Raw genomic sequence first — 16,093 nt, forward strand, 5'->3', positions numbered from 1 at the left:
CCCTATTACCTCTTTATCTAGCTGTTCATCTATAGTCTTTGTAATACCATTTATAACAAATGGGTAAATGTAAGTAAAGTGTTTCCTTGAGTTTTGTGAGCCACTCTAGTAACTTATCAAGCCTAAGAAGAGAGTTATGGGAAGCTCTCATTCGCAGTCAAGTCGGACAGAAATTTTGGGTAACCTGGGAACCTACTACTTGCAACTGGTATCTGAGAAGTATTGTGAGAATATACGACAGGAAAAAACAAACTTTTTTTCCTTAAACATCTTTCCACCATGCATATCAACACAAGGCTAAGATCCAAAATATAAGGTAAACTGTGTATACATATTAATCCATTCATTAATTCATGTAGTAAATTTTAACTGGACATATACTAAGTATCAGGTATTATTTATGGACACATGCTGGACTCAAGACTAATGGCCTGGAAGACATTTATGCAGCCAACAAACGTAAGAAAAAAAAAAAACCTCAACATCTCTGATCATCAGAGAAATGCAAATTGAAACCACAATGAGATACCATCTCATGCCGGTCAGAATGGCAATTATTAAAAAGTCAGGAAACAATAGATGCTGCCGATGCTGTGGAGAAATGGGAATGCTTTTACACTGTTGGTGGGGATGTAAATTAGTTCAACCATTGTGGAAGACAGTATGGTGATTCCTCAAGGATCTAGAACCAGAAATACCATTTGACCCAGCAATCCCATTACTGGGTATATACCCAAAGGAATATAAATCATTTACTATAAAGACACATGCACATGTATGTTTATTGCAGCACTATTTACAATAGCAAAGACACAGAACCAACCCAAATGCCCATCAATGATAGACTGGATAAAGAAAATGTGGTACATATACACCATGGAATACTATGCAGCCATAAAAAGGAATGAGATCATGGCCTTTGCAGGGACATGGATGAAGCTGGAAGCCATCATCCTTAGCAAACTAACACAGGAACAGAAAACCAAACACAGCGTGTTCTCACTCATAAGTGGGAGTTGAACATTGAGAACACATGGACACAGAGAGGGGAACTACACACACCAGGGCCTGTTGGGGGGTGGGGGGTGAGGGGAGGGAACTTAGAGGATGGGTCAATAGGTGCAGCAAACCACCATGGCACATGTATACCTATGTAACAAACCTGCACGTTCTGCACATGCATCCTGGTTTTTTTTAAGAAGAAATAAAGAAAAAAAAAAAAAAGACTAATGGCACGACTGGTACTGGCCACAATACAATAATGTGTGCCTTATAAAGTAAGCAAATGAGAGTAAATGAGTTATTGCTCAATACCAGTTAATTACTTAGTTGGAAGACTTCTCTGGAACAATTAGAATAGAAATGCTATAAAAATAAAATTATTTTTGCCATTCAGAGAAAGGGACATTTTGGGATATTTTGTATGTGGCTGACATGAAGCCATCTGGGAGCATTTATTCATACAGAGAAACTAATGATATTACTGAAACACTATGCCAAGAAATTTCTTCAAAATGTACAATGAGGCTTTAAGTAAATAAGCCATGAATATACCACATTTAAGAATAATAGAAAATGCCACAAATTTCAAATGCTTTGGGAGACACTGAATTCAGAAGGAGGCTTTAGGAGAATTCACAATGGCAGTGAACACTGATGCATTCACTACACATCTGCAGGGACTTCATTCTTCAAGACAGAAAAATATGCTTCCCACCAGTTGTGACTGTATTATTTCACCATTAACTCCAGAATTTATATGAGTGCAGGATCATTGCCCAGAACCAACACACAGTTGGCATCTTTGCAAACCTGCAAACAATTCTCAGGCCACTGAGGGGACCTTAACTCTGAGAGCCTGGAAATTACTTTTAATTAGTTTCCTTTTGTCATCAGTGGACAAGAGATGATAAAAGGTAACATTCATACCTGTCAGGAACAACCCACCAGGGAGCAGGCTTTCTTGGAGTCAGCACTCAGAAAGGCAATCCTTCTGAGGAGTTAAAAAATATAATTTGGTTGGAAGAAGGAGATGCATTTGTCTCAAGGTCAGCCTGAATGCTTTACAGATTAGTGTATTAATTTGGTTCACAAATACACAGCTTCATTTCCCCCCATCATCATCCAGAAGTGACCTTCACCAAACTCTGGGTGTGGATTGAGTTTTTCATCACTACTTTTCTACAAGATTCATCTCTCAGTGGATGCTTATTTTCTGACTGGGGAATTTAAGTTTTCCACTCAGCAATATTACACAGAAATGGGTCTTGTGGCTGTACTGCAGCCTGCTCTTTTAGTTTGGCTATAAACAAATATTCCCTAAAAATCAGGAAAAAAGGATGGAAGTAATAAGTCAAAGATCTAGTTGTCCCAGGACTACTGAAAAAGAATCATCTCAAATATGTTCACCATATAGAACCCATGAAATGACTACTGTTTTCCAATCTAATTCTTGTTCATATTCTGGCTATTTTCAATACCCCTATCCAATTAACCTTGCTTACTAGATTAAAGATGTATCTTATGAGCTGTTCAAACTTTTTCTTTCTTCTTCTCTCCAAATTTGGGAAACTTAGAGGGTAGGACCTTCATAAATCTGATGGCCACTGGAGATTTAACAAACAATCATGCTTTGATGACCTCAAGTGGGGGCCTGGGGAAGGGGGGAAGGGCTTTAACTGGCTTTCCATTACCATCACAAAGATCTGTCATTTACAAGCAGTTCTAAGCATGCTTAGAAAGTGAGGAGACGTAACTGGTCTGTAGCTAATCAAAGGTTTTGTTTTAAAATCATATAATTCAGTTAATGTTGTGGGGTAAGGTGAGAAAAGGAAAAATACCACTCTCTCCTATTTCATCATTCTAAGACATAGCAAAATATGAACATGTCTACTTCTCTGTTTGCCTCATCTGAAATAATTTCTACAAACCCTTTCCTCACTGTTTTTCTTGACCACTTCTGAAATGTGGTGTTCAGCACATCTGGAAAAAGATATCTATTCTCCAATTTTATATTCCATTGTATAAACATATTTGTTTGATATTCTGTTAATTTTTATAAGATTTTGATGATATTCAGACTAACTTCCTAACATGTCTTTATGATTTACAGTGACTGAGATGAATACTAGTATAGCCAATAAATTTCAGGGTAAGAGCTGCAACTTTAGCTAAACTCAAAGGCTAAATTTTACAAGTCTTGGTTAATGTTAAGCTGACAGAGGTAGTACGGACCCTGCTCTTTCCAGTGAATAGAAAATTTCAAGCCTCTTCTGTGAATTTTTAAGTAATCTAATCTGCTTGACGTTTATTTTTTCTTTATAATCATGTTGCCAGCTCAGTCTCGGATTTGGGATCTAAATAATGATCTTTGAGAAAATTATAAGGTGAACCTCCTGGGTAAAGACAGAAAAATGCCAAGGATTTGATTACTAATTGCACCAATAACACAAAGGTCAGATATGCCCAGAGATCTAATGAATGTCCAGACACGTTCTCATTTTTTTTCCCCAAATCTAATAATACGGCTAGAGCACTGATTTCCTAATATGGGTGGTATGGTTGTTGCTGTGCATGCTCTGATCACATGTGCATGCTCTGATCTGGACTCTGAGGAAGAAAGTGTGGGACAGGGGGTTGGAAATTAAATGTCAGACCCTTCATTTTCTGTGACTGGAGCCAGTAACTTTGTGCCACCATTAGACTCTCACTTAGCCTAGTGTATTAGTCCGTTTTCACGCTGCTAATAAAGACATACCTGAGACTGGGTAATTTATAAAGACAAAGAGGTTTAATGGACTCGCAGTTCCACGTGGCTGGGGAGACCTCAGAATCATGGCAGAAGGTGAAAGGCACCTCTTATATGGCAGCAGGCAGAGAGAATGCGAACCAAGTGAAAGGGGTTTCCTCTTATAAAGCCATCAGATCTCGTGAGACTTACTCACTACCACGAGAACTGTATGGGGGAAACCGCCCCCATGATTCAGTTCTCTCCCACCAGGTCCCTTCCACAACACATGAGAATTATGGAAGCTACAATTCAAGATGAGATTTGGGTGGGGACACAGCCAAACTATATCACCTGGGCTTCTTTTTCCTCCTTTCCTCTGTCACTGTGTCTCAGAGCAACTTATTTTCCTACTGGAGCATTTTTCACTGATACAATGGATATAATTTGGGAGCCTTGCTGGGCGCGGTGGCTCACGCTTATAATCCCAGCACTTTGGGGGGCCGAGGTGGGCGGATCACGAGGTCAGGAGATCGAGACCACGGTGAAACCCCGTCTCTACTAAAAATACAAAAAATTAGCCGGGCGTGGTGGCGGGCGCCTGTGGTCCCAGCTACTCGGAGAGGCTGAGGCAGGAGAATGGCGTGAACCCGGGAGGCGGAGCTTGCAGTGAGCCGAGATTGCGCCACTGCACTCCAGCCTGAGCGACAGAGCAAGACTCCGTCTCAAAAAAAAAAAAAAAAAAAAAAAAAAACTTGGGAGCCTTTGATGAAAGAGTCATTAACTTCATTTGCTTCATTTGTTTTCCAAGTCAAAAATCCCAAAGAGAACCGCTGTGAAAAATAAGAGTATCTTAATTGACTGCCTTGAAGCTATGCATTTCAGACATCATAGTCAAAAAGGCTGGGCTATTTCTTGAGGATGGACTGATTCAAAAATTTCACTATTATCTGAAGTTGGAGTTCTTCCACTTTATGTGAAGGTTTACCCTTTTATATCCTCCAATTCCCTCCCTTTGAGTATTGTTCCTCCCTTTGCTCTTTAGTATCCTACTCTGTCCAGGAAAGGGAAGACTTCAAACCTTTTTTTGGTGAGTATTTTAAAGTAATGTTATCTGCTTGTGATTTACTATTTCTTAGAAATTTTTAGCTTACTAAATAGTGATTCAAGAAGCATCCACCTGAATAAGTAGTATTTTACCATTTGCCTAATTGACTCACCACATCTTTTTCATTGGGTTCAAACACAGGCTACATCATTTACTAGCTGTGTGACCTCCAGCAAGTTACTTAACTTAGTTTGCTTAGTTATATAATAAGGATAAAAAGAATAATACCTACCTCATAGTATTGTAAGGATTAAATTAGCTTAACTTAAAAGTACTTAAAATGGTGACTGGCATATAGTAAAAATTTCAATATGTGTAACTGTTATTGCTATTACTAATAGGATTATTATACTTTGTAAATTTTCAAGTTAAAAATAGGCTTTCAGTGTACTAGCTTTTTTGCATTAACATAAACTATGAATATAGGCTACCTACTCATGAAAAATAAAATATGCGCTAACATTTTAATTTGTATTTCACATTTTTATAAAATTAAGAAAATGCAAGAGCAATTTTCCAAAGCCAGATCTTAAGAAATGGGACTTGAGACACTGGTATTTACAAGAAAAGCATGATGACAGATTAGCCAGAAAAATTACATATAAAAAGGTTTAGTGTAATTATCAAACACTAAGGATTGCATAAGATAAAACAGAAAACTGTATAGGTTATTAATGTAGAGTTTGTGTGTGTGTGTGTGTGTGTGTGTGTGTTGGATAAGTGTTGGTTAAGCATAGATAGGACAATAACTATTGTCAAGTATTTTTATACTTAAACTTTTTCCACAACAATCCTGTGAGATCTTTGGTTATAGATAAAGAATCTAAGGACTAAATAGGCTAAGTATGTAAACACATGTCTTCAGAATGTAGTATTCCTTATGTCAGACTAAAGTGTAGTGCTCTTTTGACTCTACAATAATTGTACCTGTATTAGACAAATGGAATAAACCAGAACAAGATGTACATAGTCTCTGGCTTCTCTGTATGTCTAATTTAACAAACACAAAATTTGAAAAAGTAATTAGAAATGTTTAAAAAAATTAAAAGGAGAACTTCTAGGTAGCTGAAGACAATGGTGGTCACCAAGCTACCACTCTCCCACCGTATCTTCCTAAAACAATATCAAATAACAAGATGGCAAATGTAAATTTACACAAAAGAAGCCCTCTGCATAACTTGAAGACATAGACTGCGAAAACTTCCGAGTAACAATAGGTTAAAAAAATAAAAATTACCAAATTCCAGTACAATCTTCCATGCTATCACCTGAATCCCCACCCTCCAGCCACAAGGCAAAAGAGAAAAACTGTAGGGAAGACAGAAAAGGAAGTTAAGGAAGGAGCCAATTGATCCAAAATTATCCTCAGAAAGATTAATTCTACCTTAAATCTGAATATTCTAAAAAAGCATATGACTAGATCAGAACATGGATCACAGGGAAGGGATTTCAAAGTACCTATGGTTTAAAGGGGCAACCTTTGAAACATAGCTTCTGAAAGAGAAAAAAAGTCAATAAAGAAGGTAAGAAACTCCACTTGGTAATTAGGTGGTGAAAGAAAAAAGAAACTAAAGGGAAATATGTAGGATCCTACAGAACAAAAGAGAATCATATAACCAGGGGACACACAGCCCTGCCACTCCACCGAAACAAACAAACAAATCTGTTTACAATGTATGAAATTGTTATGTAAAGAGAAAGGACATCACTAAACTAGGAATCTTGTGAAACATCCCAATGCAATAAAAATGAACAAAATGAAAATCAGCAAATTCATATAGAACTATTCTTAAGAATCAGAAGACAAACTTTCACACGAATGAGAAAATTTCACACATACAAAGAGAAGTCTCTGAAAAAAAAGCAGAAGAAAACTGTAAGAATTAAATATATAATCAAATATGTGTTTGAGGATATGAAAAACCTCCTTGTAAGAAATTCAAACACTAAGAAAGAAAATGGAAAACAACAACAACAACAACAACAAAAACCAAGGAGATATGAAAAGAGAATTGTCTTAAGAAAGAACTAAAGTGAAGACAAAATATCTTAGAAATAAAGAATTAGTAATAAGGTACCCAAGGTAGAATAGACTCAAGTGAAACTTAATAAGGAGCATAGAAAAAAGTCAAGAAAACAAGTAAGATAATGAAGACAAAGAAAGAAGCAAAATGGATGAGAGACAAACTAGTAAAAATCAATGACAGTAAAAGAATAATATTCATATCATTAGAGGCACCTACCACAGTCAGTTAAACCCATCTACAAAATGATTATAGCCCTATGGAATAATCTGAACTAGAGGAACCCTACTAGTTCATACTTGGATTCCTGTCCCTAAGAAACTATGGGATAAAAGTCTATAGTTTTAAGCCTCCACATTTCAGGGTAATTTGCTACATAGCACTAGATAATGAGTACAGATTTTGTTACCTGGAAGTCTTGTGCTGCCATACAAATAACTAAAACTGTGGGCATTACATTGGAACTGGGCAGTGAATTTTGAGGAAAGTGTCAGTAAATGTTTAAAGTGCCTTGAACACGCTGTAAAATTTGGGACTTTCAGGAAGGTACTAGTGAGCACTTACGGGAAAGTGAGGAAAATGTTATTGGAATCTCAGAGGAAGGAAATTCCTAAAAAAATTCTTTTTTTTTTTTTTGAGAGACACGGTCTCACTCTGTCATCTAGGGCAGAATGCAGTGGCATGATTATATGACTATAGTTTACTGTAACCTCAAACTCTTGGGCTCAAGCCTCTCACTTCAGCCTCCTAAGTAGCTAGGACTACAGGCACATGCCACCACACCTGGCTTTTTATTTTATTTTATTTTATTTTTTACTTATTTATTTATTTATTTATTTTTGTAGAGCTGGGGTCTAACTACATTGCCCAAGCTGGGATTCTTATAATGTAGTGGCAGAATATAACTGTTGTCTGTGGTTATATGAGAAGTAGAAAATGTGCTTAATGAACTGGGTAGTCTAACTGTGGTTATTTCTAAGTAAAGTGTTGAATGTACCACCTAGTTGCTTCTTGATACTTATAGTAAAATGTGACAGGGGAGAGATAAATTGAGGGAAGGGTGTGGTGTTCTTTTAAAAAGAGCCAGGACTTATGGCTTTGAAAATCTTAGCCTCTCCAAATGGCAAATAATGCTTAAATTAAGAAATGACTTCTGATCAAATCTATGACACTTCCAGGAATCATTGTCCAAAAATGAAAAGTGTGACTGTAAAATCTCTTAAAATTTAAGAAATATCAAAGATTCTATTTAGATCTTCAAAGTTGTATTCAGTCACACAAAAGGCACTTTAAAGAGATTAAGAGTATGCCTTACAGATCCTTTAAATCAAAAGCTTAAAGGTGCTGTTTCACAGCCCTATGGGCAGGAACACAAGGTAGAGAAGAACTTATCTCAAGGGAATTTGTAGGTGTAGTTTTTCTCTAATGAAGGAAACCTCAATGAAATTTACAGAGACCCAAACAGTTATTGATAAAACTGTATCAGCAAAAATATTGCCAGCTTGGACTGCAAGGGACAAAGAGAAAACAAAATGAAAAGAGGTTCTTGGATCCCTCAAAATTCTACTAGTACGTAGCAAACTAAGGAAACCACTCAGCTGCAAATTCTGATTCAGAAGGCTAAACCAAAAAGCTAGGCATGTAAAGCCAAGTACCCAGACCCAATCAAGGAATATCTAACATTTGCCTGGCTGGATTTAAGATTTCTGCAGAACGGTGATTCCTTTTTGCTTCCCATTTTCTCCCTTTTTAAAAAGGAATATCTACAGTGTTAATCGCATGTCTGTTCCACAATTATATGTTGGGTGTGTTGGGAGGAAGATAACTCAGCTATTTAGTTTTACAGGTCCACAAGACAAGAGGAACTTCACCCACGTAGCAGCACCCGGACCTGATTTAGATAATGAGATTCTAAACCTTGAGCTGGTACTTTAATGATTTATGAATTTTGAGGACCTTCAGAGGGGGTGAGTGTATTTTGCATGTGGAAAGGAAGTGAATCATTGAGAGCCAGAAGGAAAACTGTGGTAGGTAGCGTTTATCCCCAAAGAGTGCTACCTCCAAGTATTCAAGCCTTTGTGTAATTCCCTTCCCTTGAGTGTAGACTGAAATTACCCACTACCTTCTAATGAATAGTATATTGCAAAAGTGATGAGATGTCACTTCAAAGATTAGGTTACAAAAAGATTGTGGCTTTTGTCTTACTCTCTCTCAGTGCCTTGCTCACTTGTTCTGAGAGAAGCCAGATGCCATATTGTGAACTGTCCTGTAGAGAGGACCACATGGTAAGAAGCTGACATCTCCAGCCAACAACTAACAAGAATATGAGACTTGACAACAACTAGAAGAGCTTGGAGGTGAATCTTTAAAGTGCTGAACCTTGAGATAACTGTAGCCTGGCCAACAACTCAATTGGAGCTTTATGGAAGACCGTGAGCCAGAGATCCCAGTTAAGAGGCTCCCTGATTCTTGACCTAGAGAAACTATACCATAATAAATGTTTGTTGTTTCAAGCTGCTAAGTTGTGGAGTTGTTTGTCTGTCTGGCAGTAGATAATGATGTGGTAGGAAACACTATCCCAAAATATAGCATCTTGACATACTGAGTATTTTAAGCTGAAGTAAATTGAAAAACAAAGAAACAAAAAAGCAGGAAGTTCTCTCTGACCTTCTCCTATCTCTTCTCTCATAAAGTGGGCCATAGAAACTGAAATTTCCCTTGTTCCTTCTTCCCTGAAGCAGGCCAGAAAACCTAGGAAGGTTACTACTCTCTGATCTTCTCCCTCCCTCCTACCTTGAAGACCCTCATGTGATAAGTAGACTACCCCATATCGAGAGGGAAGGAATGTCACACAGAGAGGCCAAGAAGAATCTGAAAAAAACAGGCCTTGCTAAGTTTCCTGCAGCTTCTTACCATTTATCCTTTTGTCTTCTAATTATACCTCTGCATGACTGTCCACAAAAATACAGTTTTTGCTGAATTTTTGGGTCTTCATTTCTGAAGTCTCCTGTGTCATGTACAACTTACACTAAGTGAATTTGTTATGCTTCTCTCTTTTTAATCTATATTTTGTTACAGGAGCCTCAGCCATAAACCTAGTGATGTGTAAGAAAAATATATTACTTTTCTCCCTAATAACTAATACATTCATGATTTTTAAAAATATTTTTAATTTTCTCACAAAACACACCACAACAATATGCCATGGACATGATACATACCTATAATCAAGAAATTTAGAAATGCCAAAATAAACAAATGAGAAAAGTATACTAAACGGAAACAAAGGAAGCATAGGCATAGAGATGTTGATATCATCAAAGTTTAAGCCCCAAAGCATTAAATATGACAAAAAGGACATTTTTGTGTGTGTGGCTAAACATTGTACTGCAAAGTGGAGCCATAATGTGTGTGAATATTTATGCACTAAATGTAGACAGCATCCATATTTTTGAAAAAGAACTACAGAATATTCAAGGAAACATATAAAAACACAGTAATCATAACAGATGTTACTATAACACTCTCAGTGCAAGACAGATCAAAAGGACAAAAAGAAAATAAGGAGAAAAAAATACCTAAGCAACTTGATTAATAAAGTAGATTTTATGAACATATATGAGCTGTACATCCTCATATGCCTTCTGCTCAAGCACCTATTAATCCATTCTCAAAATCCAATCCTACATTAGGTCACAAGGAAAACATCAGTAATTTACATTATGTTGAAATAGTTCAAATAACTTATCTGATCACAATATAATAAAACTGGAAATTATTGACAAAAACAAACAAGCAAACATATAAAACAAATGAGCTCTTTCACCTGGAAATGAAAAACCCTTCTATGAAACAACTCCTGGGTGAAGGGGAAACATAGAGTAAAACTGTCAGGCCTCTGAGCCCAAGCTAAGCCATCATATCCCCTGTGACCTGCATGTACACATCCAGATGGCCGGTTCCTGCCTTAACTGATGACATTCCACCACAAAAGAAGTGAAAATGGCCTGTTCCTGCCTTAACTGATGGCATTGTCTTGTGAAATTCCTTCTCCTGGCTCATTCTGGCTCAAAAGCTCCCCTACTGAGCACCTTGTGATCCCCACTCCTGCCTGCCAGAGAACAACCCCCCTTTGACTGTAATTTTCCTTTACCTACCCAAATCTTATAAAACGGCCCCAACCCTATCTCCCTTCGTTGACTCTCTTTTCGGACTCAGCCCGCCTGCACCCAGGTGAAATAAACAGCCTTGTTGCTCACACAAAGCCTGTTTGGTGGTCTCTTCACACGGACGCGAGTGAAAAAAATTACAGAATTTATATGAATAAAGACAATGAAAACAGTATGTATCAGAATCTAAGAGATATATGTAAAGCAGTGATTGCAGGAAAACTCATAAGTTTTTAAAAAAAAGCTAGGAAAGAACAAAGTAAACCAAAAGAGAGCACGAGAAAGGAAACTATAAAGGTAAAAGCAGAGATTGAGAATAGAATAAAATAGACCTCATTAATAAATCAAAATCACTTTATTAAAGAAAAAAAAAAAGCAGAAATACCACTAGGTAACTTGTCCAAGAAATGAAGGGATAAAGTACAAGTATGCCGATTAAGAAATGACAAGAACTGTTGAAGCAGAAGAGATTTTTCTCTATAGAAATGAATTTGAAAATTAAGATAAAATGGATAATGTCCTATGGAAATACATATTACCAAATTTACCCTACTAGAATTATAAAGCTTAAACAGACCGATTTTCGTATAAAAATATTGAGAATATCATTAAGAAATAGCCCTACAGAAAAACAGGGTCCAGATGTTTTCCCAAGAAGACTCTAACAAACATTTAAAGATAAGGTAGTTCTAATGTTCTACATATTGTTTCAGAGCATTGAGAGTAAAGGAAAAACTTCCTTATTACTTTTGTGATGCAAAACCTGATAAAGACAGCACATGAATGCAAACTACAGACCAATATCACTCGAGTGTAAATTTTAAGAAATAACAAAATATTAGCAAACAAAATTCAACATTACAGTAAGAAAATAATATACCACAACTGACTGGGATTTATTCCAAGAATATGGGTCAATATTAAGGAATTCATTAGTACCATACACCAGATTGATATATTGCCAAAAAAATAACTGCACGTCTGGTTATTTCTACAGATGCTGGAAAAGCCATTGAGAAAATTTTAAAGCTGTAATACAAAATGAGGCTATAATATGTGTAAATATTTATGCACTAATTTACATATACACAGTAAACATATATAATAAATTACTAAATTACATATATAAATTAAATACACACACACCCCCCTTAGTTCTAAAACCAATATTTTATGTAAAAAGAAAACACTAGAGGCATTTCCACTCATCTCAGAACAAAGCAAACAAACACACAAAAAAATAGAGATCCTGAGAGACAGAACAATCTCCCACTGTCCTTTGACCACTTTTGTCATTCAAAATTGCAAATTGGAGTGAAAGTTATCTCACCAGCACCCCTCCTACTTGGGGCCCAGGTAAATAGCCTTTTAGACAAATTCCACAGGAGGTTCTGTGGTGGATACCAAGAGTGTGGCTCTTAATGTCATTGCTTGTTTCAATGGGAGAGGAGCCATTTTAAGTCATTGTGAGATGAAGAAAAAAGAAGGAAGGTGAGAAGGGGTGAAAGGGAACTCATGGCGAGAACATTTGGTTATCGGGGCAGAACAATCTGACCAAGATATGAGACAGTGATAAGCAATGGCATCAGGTTACTTTACTCGAGTGAAGGAACCCACTGGAGGTTCAGCTAACTTGGATTTCACACAAGGTCCACTCTCCTTTTGAAAGTCTCTTCCAGCAGTAAACAAGCTATCTGCAAGAATGAGCTGTTCTGATCCCTCAGCCACACAACGTTGTCTAAAACTAATTTCTGTGAAATTAAAAAGTTGCTGGGGTTTATACAACTTACCCTCCTTGTCTACCTCCTTCTACCCCAAGGGTGAAATTGGAGCATTTGAAGGAGTAAAATAATTAAATTATGCATCCCAATATTCTATCATGGAAGAGAAAAGTGCATTGTTTTACAAGCACAAGCCAGGCTATGGAGTGAAGGAGGTAAAAATGGGAATGAGCTCGTCATTGTACAGGATAAATCCTGAGCATTTGTCTCTCAGTAAGAGTTTAGATGCATCGCCCAACATTTTCCAGCTCCTTGAACATGCAACTCCCAGGACTCACTCACTATCTCATCCTTCACCTACCCCCTCCTTTGTACACATGCCAATCCTATAATGTGTAATTCCTCATGTCTACTTATTCATGCTTTGGTGCCTTCTTTAGGATTCCCAAAGCCCACATGCTGGTGTTAACTAGCAGTTTTCTGGTTCTGCTTCTAAGGAGCCCATTTATAATTCTCCATCATGGACTAAATGAGAGGCAAGAGGACACCCAGGCAGGGCCCTTCAACAAGAGTTCTGTGGATTTATCGGTTGTACATTTTGGATTTTGGGCTAACTTTCCCCTGAAAAAAACAGTCCCACTCTCCCCTATGCTCCCTTATCTACTAAGTAAGAACTTAAAATATATATCTTGGAGAAAAATTTCTGGACTATAGAGAAAGTATTGATGGGGTTCAGGATATGCCATCCCAAAATATGACTGAGGAAGACCAGGATATGCTACTCCAAATTACACCACTTTGGCATATTGATTACTTTGAGTTAAAAGAAGTTGAGAACTTGCCAAAGAGGGAAAAGCTTCCCACCTCCCCCTCAATTGCAAACTGTAAAACTCACCTTTTGTAAAGGAAATTTTCGTTAATAAAGGCATCTGTACCAAGAGGAGAACTACTCTGAAAGAACTTTTTTTAATCACCTGAAGACATATCTGCATACCAAGGCAACTTTTATTCACTATGTATTTCCTCCCTTCACCTTCTCATAATCTGCCCCCACCACTCCTCAGATACTCCAAGTCTCTTGTTCTGAGCTCCTGTACGTTTGGGAGCAGGTACAACTAGTCAACATCACGTGCAACTAGAATCTCAAATACCAACTTACTCTGGGATATCTGTGATTCAGGTGTTGTTTCTGCATATCTTGAAAAAATTTTCAGTGTTATATTGTCTTTCTAAGCAATAATATTTATATGCTACAATAAAAAATCCAGTAAAACTCCAAATATGACTTTCTGTTCATTACTAGATATATATATTTAGAGCATTTTAAGAGGTTTCTCTTCTAAAAATGAAAGTGACACTGTGATAACTGTAGGCCTTAGACCTTAGGAGACATTGCAACTTCTATGATTGCTCTCCCTGAATGCTGCAATGAGACTGTCACATAAGGAAGCTTATCTATCCTATTTAAGGGTGAGAACCACAGTGCCCCAGCTGATGATTAGAATCAACTGCCAGACATGTGAATAGGGATCTTGGGCCTTGCAGCCCAACTGATGCTCCAGCTGACAACGGTTCTATGAGTGAGCTCAGGTGAAACTAACAAAGGGATTTCCCTGTAAACTTACACACAACGGTGAGATATAATATTTTGTTGTTATTTAAAATTACTAATTTTAAATAATTTTTCAGGTGGCTCATTATGCAGCAATAGATAAGTCATAGAAGCAGAAATATTACTTGAGGCCGAGCATGGTGGTTTATGCTTGTAATCCCAGCACTTTGGGAGGCGGAGGCAGGAGGATTGCTTGAGCCCAGGAATTCAAGACCAGCTTGGGCAACATAGTGAGACGCAGTCTCTACAAAAAATACAAAAAGTAGCTGGGTGTGATGGTGCGCACTTGTGGTCCCAGCTACTTGGGAGGCAGAGGCAGGAAGATCGCTTGAGCCCAGGAGGCGAAGGCTGTAGTGAGCCATGATCATGCCACTATACTCCAGCGTGGGCAACAAGAGAGATCTTGTCTCAAAAAAAAGAAAAGAAAGAAAGAAAGAAAGAAAGAAAGAAAGAAAGAAAGAAAGAAAGAAAGAAAGAAAGAAAGAAAGACTATTTGCCTAAGTCAGAGTATTATTTTTTTCAGCATTTTTGTGAGAGAGATCTTGTCTCAAAAAAAAAGAAAGAAAGAAAGAAAGAAAGAAAGACTATTTGCCTAAGTCAGAGTATTATTTTTTTCAGCATTTTTGTGAGAAGCAGGTACAAGTTGTCCCGGTTCAGCTGAGTCACATGGCTTGGTAGGCAAAATCAGCTGCAACTCTGCAAACATAGTAACTGGTATAATTTTTGTTCAATGAAGACAAATTACCTATTTTATTATCTAAGTTTTAAACCCTTTAATATGCTTCCCCAAAAGTTGTCTGATTGAGAATTTTTTTAAAAAATCGTGAAAGAAAACTAGTGGAAAGCATGACCTAAAAAATGCAATGATTTTCTCAACCTGAAAAAATAGAACATTCAAGTATCGAATGAGACATTTTAGTTCAAACTTTGAGGAAGTGACATTTCAGCATAGAACTGAAGGCAGTGAGGGAGTTTGCTGTGCAGTCACCTGGAAGAAGTGGACCAGGCAGAGGGAATAGGAAGCTCATGCAAAGGCCCCAGTTCAGTAATGCACTTGTCATGTTCTTAGTATGATTAACTTTTGATAACTATTTACAGTGAGAACAGCATAGAATAACACAATTAAAAATAAGCTAAACTTTATGAAATTCCTTATTTTCAACATAAAGCAGGATACAAAGTTGACTAATAGAAAAGCAGCTTCTGTCTCACTTTCAATAAAAAAAACTAAAGGACATTGGCTTTAAGTATTTGCTAGCTCAGAATCTGGTTGTAATCTATGTCTCTACATCATTGCCTGGCTCTAATCTCCACCCCTATGACCAACCCAGGTGTCTGGGAGTCTAGTCCAAGTTTCTTGTTCTGAGCCCCTGTAAGTTTAGAAGCAGGCACAACTAGTAAACATCACATACCACTGGAATCTGAAATGCCAACTTATTTTGGGTGTTCTGGGATTCAGGGGTTGTTTCTGCATTCCGTGAGAAAAATGCTCAGAGTGTTACATTGTCTTTCTAAAAAATAATATTTATGTGCTAATAAAAAATTCTCCTGAAGTCTAAATATGACTTCGTGTTCACTACTAGATGTACATTTATGGCATTTTAAGAGGTTTCTCTTCTAATTTTTTTCTCTTCATAAAAAAGTATCAAATTTATTTTAATATGTAGTTTCATTTTAAAATTAGAGCTGTTGGACAATTTTTGTAACTTAAAATTAATTATCAGAGGTGCAT

The sequence above is a fragment of the Nomascus leucogenys genome, chromosome X, assembly GCF_006542625.1.
Source record: "Nomascus leucogenys isolate Asia chromosome X, Asia_NLE_v1, whole genome shotgun sequence".
Taxonomy (NCBI): Eukaryota; Metazoa; Chordata; class Mammalia; order Primates; family Hylobatidae; genus Nomascus; species Nomascus leucogenys.